This window comes from Petaurus breviceps, unplaced genomic scaffold (genome assembly GCF_028583685.1).
Source record: "Petaurus breviceps papuanus isolate PSGF00001 unplaced genomic scaffold, PetGlider_PUasm1.0 90865, whole genome shotgun sequence".
NCBI lineage: Eukaryota > Metazoa > Chordata > Mammalia > Diprotodontia > Petauridae > Petaurus > Petaurus breviceps.
This window is the reverse complement of record NW_027187367.1, coordinates 5204035-5218076: the sequence shown is the minus strand read 5'-3', so window position 1 is coordinate 5218076 and position 14042 is coordinate 5204035. Positions and strand designations below refer to the sequence as shown.

The 14042-nt window shown below is 39.5% G+C and overlaps 1 protein-coding gene across 30 annotated transcripts in view; it reads right to left on the bottom strand.

Annotated features, from left to right (window-relative positions):
• BTNL2 (butyrophilin like 2) overlaps window positions 1–14042 on the bottom strand; it is a 99943-nt gene that overhangs the window by 70866 nt on the left and 15035 nt on the right. Inside the window, exon 2 of one of the 30 annotated variants that reach the window (XM_069073346.1) lies at window positions 5511–5676. The exons of the other annotated variants lie outside the window; for them this stretch is intronic. The gene's annotated coding sequence lies outside the window, so the exon portion shown is untranslated. The remainder of the gene's footprint in view (window positions 1–5510; window positions 5677–14042) is intronic. 30 annotated transcript variants of the gene reach the window in all.

The following is a 14042-nucleotide window of genomic DNA, read 5'->3' as shown; positions in this document are numbered from 1 at the left end:
GGATGGATGGATGGATGGATGGATGGATGGATGGATGGATGGATGGATGGATGGATGGACGGACGGATGGATGGATGGATGGATGGATGGATGGATGATATGTGTGGATGTACATGTTTGTATGAACAAAAACACAAGGAGATGATGTAAAGTGGAATAGTAGAAATGTGAAGAGATACTATGTAAAGGAAGGGAATACAATGTAAAGAAAAAATGGTGGGATATGTATAACAGAGTGATACAGGAAGACTATATATATATGCCAGATTGAGGATGGCAAAAAGACAAGGCTGCGATGTGGATCACATGGAAAGTGTCCCTTTTGCACAATGGTGATCTCATAGCAAAAAAAAAAAATTTTTAAAGACATGTTTTAATTCCCAAGTAGCCTAGCACTATCCAGCTGCTTGTTTCTTGCTCCTTCCAGTATATTTTCCTCCAGAAGCTCTATCCACAAAATTTTCAGAAAACCAGAACTGCAAAGAACATATTTAGAAAATGCTGCTCTGAATGAGGCCGTTATGAACTTATCCTTAGATGAGCAGACCCTTCCATTATTCTGAGAATCACTTCTGTCAGAGATCTTCTGGCCTCATCATCCAAATGCCTTGCCTAATCTTTCACAGATTCAAGTTCTTTGAAGCAAGAAAACCTCAAGGTAGAAAAAAATCACTCACTGCATTTCGAGGGCAATATATACCAGAATTCTCACTTATACAGCATTGCCTTTATCTTTCCACTTATAATTTCACTCCATTGCTGTTATTGACTGAAACACATCATATATCCTCCCTGATTCTTATTTTGTTTTCTGTCATATTTTTAGAGGCCCTTGTAGCAACCCTTTCACAGGATTTGTTATTTTTTGAACCATTGTCGATTTAAATCTGTAGCTCCAAGCACCCACCCAATTTATAGCCATTTGGTACATGAATTCAGAGTAAAAGACATTTTATATAAAACCAAGTTGCAAGGCAAATAACAAGGCATAAACCTTCTTGATACCCATCCATATCAAATGACTGTTGCCTCCTGTATCTCCAGTTAACTTCACAGTCCTCCTGATTCTTCAGCATGGCAGGAGAACACAGTCAGTTTAAATTCACGATCCTTTTAGCCCTTGAGGGTAGAGATTGCTGCCCACCCTGGACAGGATATACTAAAGTCTCTTGCCATGGCTCCTCAGCCACCATGAGTATACAGACAAATGCTGTCTTTCCCTACATGAGGCTACCACTACTGGCTCTATTGCCCCTCCCATCTTCCCATCATCCCCTTTCTCAGACACCACCTGTACCATCACTTCTCAGTCATCCACATCCCTACTACCTCTGCCACATATGTCAGGATCTCTTACAAAACTTCCCCTGTCTTTTTAAACTTCAAGTGGCATTATCATCCAATTAGATTCCATGCAAAGGATTGTCACCATGAGCAGAATCATGCAGAGACTTCTGGGTAATCTAACCCAGAAAATTTCCCCCTAAGTAAGGCTTTTTCAGCCCCAATTATTGTGGGAAATGGAATTTACAGATAAATCTGTTTTATTTAAAAAATATATTTAAAATAGACTTCTAAACAAGCTGAAAGGAACCTGAGAGATTATCCCCCTAGATTTTTTCAGATAAGAAAATCTTATTTAATTCAATAAATGTTGGGTAAGGCCTCCTAAATCAAGGTTCTAACATAGGACACAAACAAGGAAAATGTAAGACCCACAGACTAAAAAAAGGATGAGGCAGTCTGTGAGAAAAACAATCTAGGATAAGGTTATTGGGGAAACTGAGGAATAGGTAAGTGGCCTTAATGGAAGTAGACAGACGACTCAGGTCTATGCCCAGAGAAGGAATTATACAGGATAGGTTTGGGGTGCTTTTTGCATTTGCTGAGAGGTACACTGGAGACATTATTATCTAGGACTCTCCTGACTGACTGTTGTATGCATTTGCAAGGATCCATCAGGCAAAAATTAGCATTTTTGTTTTGTTTTCATCCTATAAATGGATAGACTTTCTAGTTTGATTTTTCCCAAGTTAGATCAACCTATTTGACATTACTTTTGCAAAGGTCAATTGCTTATTATTGGTATCTATAGCATTACTGTGCACATTCTGAATATGAAAGAGGACATGAACATTATGTATGTTGCTTCATAAGAAATCCTGTACTTAGGAATTCGACTAGAGAACACAATAACTTATCTTTATTATTTTTTTCCATTCATTTTACTCTTGAGCAGAATCGAAAGGGCTTCTCTCAAAGTTCATTCTCCTAGACCTCTCTGCAGCCTTTGCCACTGTTGATACTCTCTTCTCTCTAATCTTCAGGACACATTTTCTCTTGGCTTTCCTCCTACCTTTCTGACTGCTCCTTCTCTGTCTCCTTTACTGGACCCTCATCTAGATCACAACTTCTAACTGTAGGTATCCCACAAGGTTCTGCTCTAGGACCTCTCCTCTTCTCTGCCTATACTATTTCATTTGTTGTTCTCATCAATTCCCATGGTTTTACTTACTCTCTCTATTGTCAAGTCTACCTATCCTGCTGACCTCCGATCTCACTTCTCCAACTTCATTTCAGACATCTCAACCTGGATTTCTAGTACACGTGTTAAACACAGTATGTGCAAAATGGAACTCATTATCTTTGCCCCTAAACCCTCTACCTCTCCTAACTTCCCTACCACTGTTGGATTCAACACCATCCTCCTAGTCCTTCGGGCTCACAAGTTGGGTGTCATCCTTGACGCCTCACTATCTCTCCTTCCCCCCCCCATATCCAACCTGTTTTGAAGGCCTATCAATTCTACCTTTGCAACATCTCTCACCTCTTGGCTTCCATGGCTTACTTTAAGTCCCAGCTAAAATCTCACCCTCTACAAGAAGCCTTTCCCAACTCCTCTTTCTCACTTTTAATTATTTCTTATTTATACTGTCTATAGCTTGTTTCTGTAGATTTGTTATCTGCCCCATTAGATTGGGAGCTCCTTCAGGGCAGGGACCGTCTTTTGCCTCTTTTTGTATCCTCTGTGCTTAACACGGTGCCTGCCACATAAGCAAAAAAAATAACAACCTGCGATAGCTAGAATTTCAAAAAACAGGTCAAAAAGAAATGCTAAGAGTAGATAACCTCTATTGACTCCTTCTTATTAGTGGAAAATGCATATGGGGCATCAATATTCCATCAAATAATTGATGCCAAATAAATAAAATAAAAAATAAAATAACCTGCTAGACCCAACTGGAGATAGGAGGAAGTTCAGATCTCTAATTGGAATTCTTTAGGTATTGTAGCAGTTCTCAGGGGGAAAAAAATTGGTCTTCCTATGTGATACAGGAATCAAAGGTAATTATTATTCACCTAGGAGAGAGTGGTTCCTCATTAGAAGGTGAGGAGGTGACTTCTAGTCAATCCCTAAAACTTTATTCTTTTGAGAGCTCTATTTGAGACCAGACTTTCCAAATGAGGGAGAAAGTTCTATTTCTCTTTTCTCTTTCCTTTTCTTTACTGTCTTTGGGTTGGAGCTGGCATTTGTAAGAACTAAAATATGCAGTAACTTATGAGAATTTTTCTAAAATGGCTTTTATTTGTTAAATTGTATAATCCTACATTTGGAGATAAGTATAATCTCTAGGCTCATTGACTACAGTAGGCCTGGGCCCTCAGGGAAGCCAAATATCCAGTCCAAACTTTCACAGGCCAAGTGACCGGCACAGTTTCTAACAAGTGTCATAGGCAGGACTTGAATCCTGTCTCCATGTCCAACACACTATTCCTTAAGGCACACTACCTCTTAGCAGTGTTTGGGCCTCCCCAAAGTCACTGGGGTGTTTTCCAGATTCAGGACAGTGGAAATATGCCCAAAGTGACCCAGTATATTTGCTGAGGACAACAAATGTAGAAATAAATAGAGAAATCAGTTCCTCCTTCCCCTTCACTACATCAGGATCAAGTCTGAGAAGACTGATGTCAACAAGTACAGAGGAAGGTGGGAGTCATCAGAAAAAGTTTAAACAGAAGTCAAATAATTGGAAATTAACACAAAGTCATTCAGGCAATATATGCTATGGAAGAAAGATAAGAAGACATTAGCAAATGACATTTTGTCTCACATGACATCTCCACACAAGACGATAATTTTGTGGCAATAGCACACAAATCCTCTAGAGTTAGTTTAGATGAATCAATGCCACTGTGAGCCTGAGCAGACTCAAGATACCACATGAGCTAGCTGAAGCCAGCCTTGGCCTCAGGCATGGATTGGAATATCCTGTTAGCCCCACTAGGCACACTGTCATGGTATGAACTCTCAAAGGAAGTAGTGATCATACCTCCCTGGAGCTACTATAGAGCCTAGATAATAGTAAAGGTTCCCCAAGGAATGACCTACCTTTTGTGGATCTATTTTTGTTCCTTTTTATCTATAAGAAAATCCATTTCTGCATTTCCAAATGAACATCAGACACTAAAGAACTGTGTAGACCAACTGGGAAAAGTGAGGCCGTGTTTCTGAAGCAAATTAGAATGTCAGAAAGGCAAGTTACTATCCTTGTCCTACAGCTCCTAAAAAATAATGTCATTGCATGGCTACAGGATAAAAGGGGGGGAAGGTAATGAAGAGAGTAATTGCCTTAAAGTTAAACAAGACTTAGGTTTGAATCCTATATTTGATATTTATAAGCTGTGTGACCTTCAACAAGTCAGGTAAAGCCACATTGATTCTAAGCAAGCATTTATTAAGCACTTACTATTTAGCACACTGTGCTAAATCCTCGAAATACAAATACAAGCAGAAAGACAGTTCCTACTTTCAAGGAGCTTTATTCCTAATAAGAATAGATGACACATAAAAGGGAGTTGAAAAGAAGAGAGTGTGGGGGAGGAAGGAGAAAGTACTAGCACAGTCTTGGTGGAGAAAGTCCAGAAAGTAGAGTGTAAAGGAATGGAATAGAGCCTGGAGAGGAAAGGAGGCATGGCTGGCCCAGACAATTTCCTCAAAATGTAGGTTCTGGGAAGAACAAGACAATCAGAGGAAGTGGCTGCAGGGTTTGACTGTGCTTCTGTTGTGAGAAGTCCAAGAGTGCAATGAAATTCCAGGGTAAGGAGACTTCCAGGGAAGAAGTCTGGAGACTAGAATCATTTAACCTCCTTAAGCATTGGCATCTCGGATCTCTATAACAGATGTGATACCTGTAATACCTCCAGAAAGTACTACGCCAGTACCTCATTGTGACACAAAGATTGACATGACTGCTCAGTGGCTGCACCAGTGGAGATCAAGATCTCAGCAAGTTCTACCATGTTAGAAAGAGTTTGAGTATGGCCCTGGCAACAGACTGAGTCTGCTCACCACTTGCTGATAAACTTGGCACTGGCAACCTATGAAAAAAGAAAAAAAAACATTGATTGGTCCTCAGTCCTACATGATCCCTGCTTCTGCAGCAGCAATGGCAGTGGTGGAAAATGAGGCAGAGATGCAGTTTTTAGACCAGCCACAAACTCTAACTTACTTGTCAGTAAATGTGAAATCCTTGTCCAATGACCAACAAAAGAACAACCATACTCAAAGCACTGGCTCATATTAATCTTGACATTCTTACTGCAAAGAAGACATAAGTCCCAATTAAAGAGGAAGATGACACCCAGAAACAAAGAAGTTGGTGGAATTGATATCATCTGAAACACAAAGGCAACAAGAAACATGATGTCGTGGAATATTTCATTACCTCATATTAGAGTGTTCATGATAAGTTTGCACAAAACTGCCCTGAGAACAATTACAATCTATCTGTTGAAGAAGATAAAGAGAAATTCTCCAAAGAATGTAATTTTCATTGTTCAGTCATGTCCAACTCTTCATGACTCCACGGACTTGTCCATGGGGTTTTCTTAGCAAAGATACTGGAATGGTTTGCCATTTCCTTCTCCAATGTGTTGCCACTTTACAGATGAGGAACTAAGGCAAATATGGCTCAGAGTGAATCCAAAGAGTAATTGTTTCTCTTTCAGTCAGCATCCCTGAGGGTCTTGCCCTCCCAATTTGATATTTTTTTTATTAAAGTATGATCCCTTGATTCCTTTAACAGGCCTAATCACTGAATGGGCATTGTCTCACTCAAAGTGAGAACTCAGAAAAACCTTAGCTTAAAAAGGCCAAGGTCCCCCACTTCATCTTGGGCCATCTCCAGTCATCCTAATCTATATCTTGCCACTGGACTCAGATGGCTCTGGAGGAGAAAGTGAGACTGGTGACTTTGCACAGCCCTCCTCACTTAAATCCAATTCAATTGCAAGTCATGGCATCATCTTCCCATACAACCTTGCCAACCACAACAACAATCACACAACCTTGCCCATGGTCACACAGCTAGTAAGTGTGTGAGTCCAGATTTTAACTCAGAGCTTCCTAATTCCAAGCCCAGGGCTCTATCCACTATCTAACTTCCCCCTAAAGAATGTGATAAGACCTTCCAAATTAAATCAAGATATAAAGGAATACTCAGTGACTTCAATACAAAGGTGGAAATAGTTCATTCCCCAAATTCCAAAAAAAATTTCCAATTTTTGTTTTTGCCATCTTTACCTATTTCAACCTTTGTACTGAAGTCACCAAATATTCCTTTCTATCTTGAGATAGGAAGACCTATTGCAATGATCTAAGCAAGAGGTGACAAGGGTCTGAACAAAGTTGGTAGTTGTGTGAGTGTAGAGAAAGGGTCAGATTGTGGTGAAGGTAGAAACAGCAAGATTGGACAATTGATTGGAAATGTGGGATATGGTAGAGTAAAGAGCCCAGGATAATGCCAAGATCTTAAACCTGGGACCTTTAAAGGACGGCAGTATTTTTGACACACATGGAAAAATTTAGACGGTAAGAAGGTTTAGTGAGGAAAGTGATGAATTCAGTTTTAAATATGTTGAGTTAAAAATGTCTACAGGACATGCAGTTTGAAATGTCCAATAGAAAATTGATGATCTGAGACTGAAGCTCAGGGAAAAGACTGGACTGGATATATAGATCTAGGAATTATCTGCAGGGAGCAATAATTAAACCCTTGGGAGATGATGAGGTTACCAAAAGAGAGAGAGAATATAAAGGGAGAAGAGAAGATGGCCCAGAGGGAACACTTACAGTTATGTAGTATGATATGAATGATGGATCAGCAAAGGAGACTGAGAAGGAGCAGTTAGATAAGAGGCAAACCCAAAATGGCATGAAAACCCAGAGAAGTGAGAACATCCAGGAGAAGGGGATGGTCAACCATGTCAGGTACAACAAATAGGTCAAGAAGGATCAGGACTGAAAAAAGACCATCAGGTTAGGCAATTAAGAGATCTCTGGTAGCTTAAATGAGACTGAAAACTAAATTTCAAAGGACTGAAGAATGAGTGAAAGGAGAAAAAGTGGAAGCAGAGACTATTAGACAACTTTTTTCAAGGAATTTGAGAAAAGGAAGAGAGCTATGGGACAATAGCTTGAGGGGATGGTAAGGTCTAGTAAAAGTGTTTTAAAGATAGGAGAGACTTGAACATGTTTGAAGGCAGTAGGAAAGGAACTAGTTGATGGGAAGAGACAACATTTTTTTTTCTTTTTGGAGGGCAGTTGGGGTTAAATGATTTGCCCAAGGTCACACAGCTAGCTTTTGTGATAAGTGTCTGAGGCTGGCTTTGAACTCAGGTCCTCCTGACTCCAAGGCTGGTGCTTTATTCACTGTGCCACCTAGCCACCCCCAAGGGAAGAGACAAGATTTGAGAGAGATTATTAAGAATGCAATCTGCTGAAAATGCTAGGAGGATCAATGAATGTGTAGAAGGGTTGCCCTTGGCAAGGAGGAAAGAAACTTATTTTTTAGAGACTAAGGGAAGGGAGAAGAGAATTGGGGAGTTTTGAGATGAAGAGAACAGAAGAGGGAACTCATATTGGATGCCTCAATTTTCTTCAGCAGAGATAAGATCCTTAACTAAGGAAAGGGGAAGGGGAGGTGTTAAGGCTTGAGAAGGAAAGAGATTTGGAAACCTGTGGGAAGTGAAATAGGGAATCAAATAGAGAGGAATGATAGGACTACCTTGCTGGTAGGGAGGGCCCAGTTGAGGTTGTATGACATAGTTATGGGGTTTCCTATAGCTTTGTTTCACAGTTAATGAGTAGTAGCAGAGAAAGCAGATAGTGAGAGTAACCCAGAGCTGTGATTGGGCAAGAGAGAAACAATGATTTTAAAAAAGGGGGGGAGAAGGGGAGAGATTCAAGAGTAGAAGGCAATGTATCATCAAAATGGCTAACTATTGGGTTGGGATTAGAGAGCAAGGAAAATGAAATCAGAGCAGAGATAAATGGCTTGAGAAAGTAGAGGCTGGAGGTCTCATTTAGAAAGACAAACATATGCAGGAGGGGTGAAACATGGGGAAATAAAATTATGGCCAGATAGGGAAATGTCAGACTTTCTCCTTAGCGAGGTGGAGCATTTGTGGGTATGGAAAAATCTAATGTGTGAGCATCCCAATGTTGTTGCTGAGATGAAGTGAAAAAGTAGGTCATGGGAGGTTGAGGAAATAGGGTGTTGGAGAGTTTGAGATCTACATGAATGTTAAAGTCTTCTAGTTGAGGAAAGGAAGATGGTGAATCAGGCATTAGAAAACTAGAATAGTTTCTTTGAGGAAAAAAAAAACAGAAGGCACTGGGTACAACAAGCACCAAACATCTCTTTTTTTTAAGCAATTGGGGTTAAGTAACTTGCTCAAGGTTACAAGGCCAGTTATTTCTGGGTGTGGTGCTAAGTATCTGAGCCCAGATTCAATCCCCAGGTCATCCCGACTCTGGGGCCGGTGCTCTTACTCGCTTAGCCACCTGGCCGCCCCAAGCACCAAACATCTTAAAGAGTAAAATTGTGTTTTGACAGGAAAAACTAATTACAAATGTACAAGTAATTCCTGAACAGCTTGCTTCTATGAAGTCAGACAACCAACTTGTTCAAACAAGTTACTACAAAACTAAAAAGAGAAAAAGATGACTTGCAATTGAAACAACTATACACTTGACAAACTTAAACAAGAAATTAAAAATGTAAAACAGAGTAGATAGAACAGTAATAACAATAACTAATATTTACATGATATTTAATACTGCACTTATTATGTACCAGATACTGTACTAAAGACCTCACCAATATTATCTAATTTGATCTTCACAACAACCTTAGGAAGTTGATATAGATAAGGAAATTGAGGCAAACAGAGGTTTGTCCAGGATCACGTGTCTAGTAAGTATCTGAGGCTAGATTTTAACTCTAGGCTTCCTGATTCCAGGCCTAACATTTTACCCATTAAAACACCTATGTGCCTGATTAAGCTTTTTTCATACAAATATTTATTCATTACAAAATTATTTGCCATAAAAATGAGACTAAAAAAGCCTAAAAAAAATCTTAGTCAGCAACCTCTTATTTGCCAAGTAGAGAGAAATGGCAGCTAAGGGTAATACCAGTTTAAAACATCAACTTTTTTGTAAGAGTTTAAGAAGAAGCATGGTGAAAGATTGAGCCATATGAGGGTCAAACCAGGTTTTAAAAAAACTTGGAAGTAATCCCTCTAAGCAAAGTCATATTGTGGACATTAGGGATGCAACTGGAAGGACAACAAATGTCTGTCAAAGTTTTTATAATGAGCTCGTTTTACTATCAAGGAAAATAGAGCCACTGCATTTGGATTCTAAGAAAGAAGGGGTAGAAATAGCACTAAAGAAAACAGAGATAGGGAACAGATTCCGATTAGACCAAGTATACATAGAGATTTTTGGAGGCATCACAAATATGAGGATATCAAGGAATAGAGTCACAAGGTTTCTGAAGGAGATGAAGGTACCAAAAGTGTTATTTAAAAATAAAACTAGACTTCTGTCACTACTTACCCATCCAACCAGAAAAAAAAATTCACCAACTACAAGTCAAATGTCAATTCCCCATCTTTATCAAATTTCTATGGAAATCATCAATATGTAGATCAAGGGCATCCTTAACAAGGATGACAATAGAAAACAGTCAAGACTTTCTGAAGCAATATCCCACAATAAACCATATCTTAACTATCATACAATTGACCAAAAGCTATAAATACAAGATCCCACTAAACTTATGATGACTACCGAAAAAAAAAAACTTTTGATAGAGAAAATACCACCTGGTAGTCTCTCTTCCAAAAAGGTTTGTTATTGTTCAGTGGTGTTTCAGTTGTGTCTGACTCTCTACAACCCCATTTGTAGTTTACTTGGAAAACATAATAGAGTGGTTTGCCATTTCCTTCTCCAGCTCATTTTACAGATGAAGAAACTGAGGCAAACAGGATTAAGTGACTTGCCCAAGGTCACATAGCTAGTAAGTGTCTGAGGCTGAATTTGAACTCAGGAAGATGAGTCTTCCTGACTCCAAGCTCAGCGCTCTATGCACTATGGCGCCACCTACCTGTGCGTCCCTCAACCCCCTTCCACCCCCAATAGGATGATTTCTCAGCTACTTGGAGAGGAGTGGAGAGCACCTATTCCTTTATTGGCATAGAAAACTCTTGATAAGTCTTGAAAACTCCTCAAGGGTGAAGAGCCTTGCCTTAGGAGACCTATATAAACTAATGCAAAACAAAGTGAGATTATTGTGCACAGTAACAGCAACATTGCAATGATGATCAACTGTGAAAGACTTGGCTACTCTGATCATCCAAGACAATTCCAAAAGACTCAAGATGAAAAAACATTATCTACCTCCAGAGATAAAACTGATGAACTCTGAATGCAAATTGAAGCATCATTTTCTCACTTTATTTTTTTTGCTTTTTTTGAAATATGACTAATATCATAATGTTTTGTATGATTTCATATGTATAATTGATATATTGCTTGCCTTCTCAGTAAGTGTGAGAAGGAGGGAGAGAATTTGGAACCCAAGATTTAAAAAGAAAAGAATGTTAAAAAAAAATAATAAAATGATTGTTTTTTGCTTTGGGGGGGGGGGGCAATTGGGGTTAAGTGACTTGCCCAAGGTCACACGGCTAGTAAATGTGTCAAGTGTCTAAGGTCGGATTTGAACGCAGGTGCTCCTGACTCCAGGTCCGGTGCTCTATTCACTGCACCACCTAGCCGCCCTTAAAATGATTTTTTAAGACAATCAGTATCAGTGTTTGAAAGAGAAATACAGCTAGGTGGCACATCAGATAGGGCACCAACCCTAGAATCAAGAAGATTCATCTTCCTGAGTTCAAATCCAGCCTCAGACATTTGTTAGCTGGGTGACCCTGGGCAAATCACTCAACCCTGATTACCTCAGTTTCCTCATCTGTAAAATATACCGGAGAAGGAAATGACAAACCACTCCAATAACTTGGCCAAGAAAACCCCAAATGGGGTCATGAAGAGTTGGATATGACTGAAACAACCAAACACCAACGATGATGAACAAAGGAAAAGTCAAGCAGATAAAGAATGCCTACTGTCCAGATTTATAAATAGACAAACTTAAACCACATTCATCAGTATATAACTCCTGTACAGAAGACAACAAATAGGCCCAGAATAAAATGGGGGGGGGGGAGAAAACTAGATGGTCCTTTGGAATTTGCAAAGCTTCTTAAAACTTCTCCCAGAAGCAAAAGCTGGTAATTTTCATGCCAAAATTCTAGCCAATGAGGCTAGACAATTTCAAGTCATAAAACATTTTCTTTTCCCTCTTTTCTAGTTTTCTTGGCAGTTTCTCTTGGTAGGTTTGAAATGCCATGTGAAGGGAGAAGTGAATAATTTGATTAAGGAGAACTGACTTTCCTAAAATTTGAAAGCTCAGCTTACCTAGCTCACTCACGCCACCTGCTGCTTACGACTGGATGCAAAGTAAACATTCAAAGAATTAAGGCAGCAGGCGCTCCTTCACTCCTTTCCAAAAACTACATCTTCATCTTCACATCAAGTGCTTCATACAATAAGTAACTTAAAACTAGGCGTTTAAAGCCAGCTTCAGAATCACTCTCTACCCGGCTTCTCAACATCAGCAGTCACCTAGGACAGATGCCTTCTCAGCACCTTGACAGCCAGTAACCACTAAAACCCCAGAGAGGTTCTTCAGAGCAGCAAGTATCACTATCATGATCAAGGTCCAGAAAGAATGCTAAAGAACAAAGCACATCTGTCATTTTCTTTTCCTCCATTTCTTCTTTTCCAACTCCAACCGGAATTTCTCACCTCTCATCTCTCAGCAGACCTCTGTTGAGCCTCTCACTGGATCAGCTTCAATAACCAAGCCCCAGTTAGCTATGGGCATCTTCTAGAAACCTCTTACACTGATCAACAGCATGAAACAGCAGTCAAAAAAAAGCCCATGTGACCTGTGATTACATTAAGAGAATATGACTTGTCAATTGGGAAATGGATAAAAAATTGTGATACTTAAATGTAATGGAATATTACTGTGTAATAAAAACCAATGAATATGGGGAAATTCAGAAAAACACAGGAAGATATTAGAGAGGCAGAATGAAGAAAGCACAAGCAAGAAAATAATATGCACAATGACTGTAACATAACTGACAACATCAAAAACAATTGAAAAGTTTATATAAGCAAGCTTGGCTACAGAGATAAGAGAAAATGCACCTCTATTCCTTCTTTGCAGAGGTGGAACACTGTCATACTCAGTTAATGTGTTTTATTTGTTTGTTTGCTCATCTGGGGGGTTTTTTCCCTCTTATTCACAAAGCCAGTTTACTCAGAAGCTGGAAGCTTGTGGACTAGACCTGCCCAAGCTCCACTTAATGGTTTTATTTTGGGGCCTCCTGGCTTAAAGAGAATGTCAATGGTAACTGTTTCTCTTTGGAACAGCAAACCTGAGGGTCTTCCCTTCCCAGCTTGATTTTCTTTTCTTTTTTTCTAATTAAAGGGGCCATCCCTTTACTTACTTCTTAAAGAGGCCTATTCACTGAAGGGTTACTTCATTCTAAGTGAGTACCTGAAAGGGCCTTAGTCTAAAAGGGCCAGGGTCTCCCATTGCATCCTGGGTCATCTCTAATCATCCTGATGAATAATCTGGTTACTGGATCCAAATGGCTCTGGAGGAGAAAGTGAGGCTAGTGTCCTTGCACAGCCCTCCCTCCCTCAAATCAAAGTCAGCTGCAAGTCATGTCATCATTTCCCTGATGCCATAGTCCTCTTCAAAAACGAAGGACAAACACACAACAAGGAAAGCCTCAACGAGTAGCAGAAAAGAAGGTATATATTTGGAAATTAAGGTGCTAAAAAAATTGTCAATAATACTTGTTTAACTTGTTTAACAATTTGTGACCTTGGACAAGTCACTTAACCCCAGTTGCCCTGCCTTTCCCCCTACCAAAAAAAATAAATAAATAAAAACAAGAGAATAATTTCCAAAACAAAGGAAGTCTTAGTCCTGCAGTACTTTATTTTGGTCAGACCACATATGGAATACTGCGTGCAGTTCTAAGTACCACATTTTAGGAAGACAGTGAGGTGGTGCAATGGATAGAAAGCTAGATGTGGAGTCAGAAAAATCTGAGTTCAAATCTTGCCACAGTCACAAGATTTATTAAGTGCCTAATATGTGTCAGGCACTATATTTTTTACAAGTATTATCTTATTTGATCCTCACAGCAACCCTGAGAGGGAGGTTTTATTATCCCCATTCTGCATTTGAAGAAACTGAGACAAACATGTTTAAGTGATCTGCCCAAGGTCACATAACTAAAGTCTGAGACCAGATTCTAACTCAGGTCTTCCTGACTCCAGAACAGTGCTCTATCCATTGTGCCCCTAATGAAAGACATGATTACAAAGGAAAGCAATTCTAGTAAAATTCCATTATCAAAACATTTTTTAAAAGAAATTCATGGATCCCAGGTCAAGAGCCCTTATTCTAGGCTCTCTCTCTCTCTCCTTTGAAAGTCTCATCTCCTTTCCAATGTCTCCATTTATTTACCACCTTTATACAGATAACTATAAAATCTTTATCTCCACCCCACTCTCAACCTCTTCTCAGAGTTCTGATCACATATTTCCA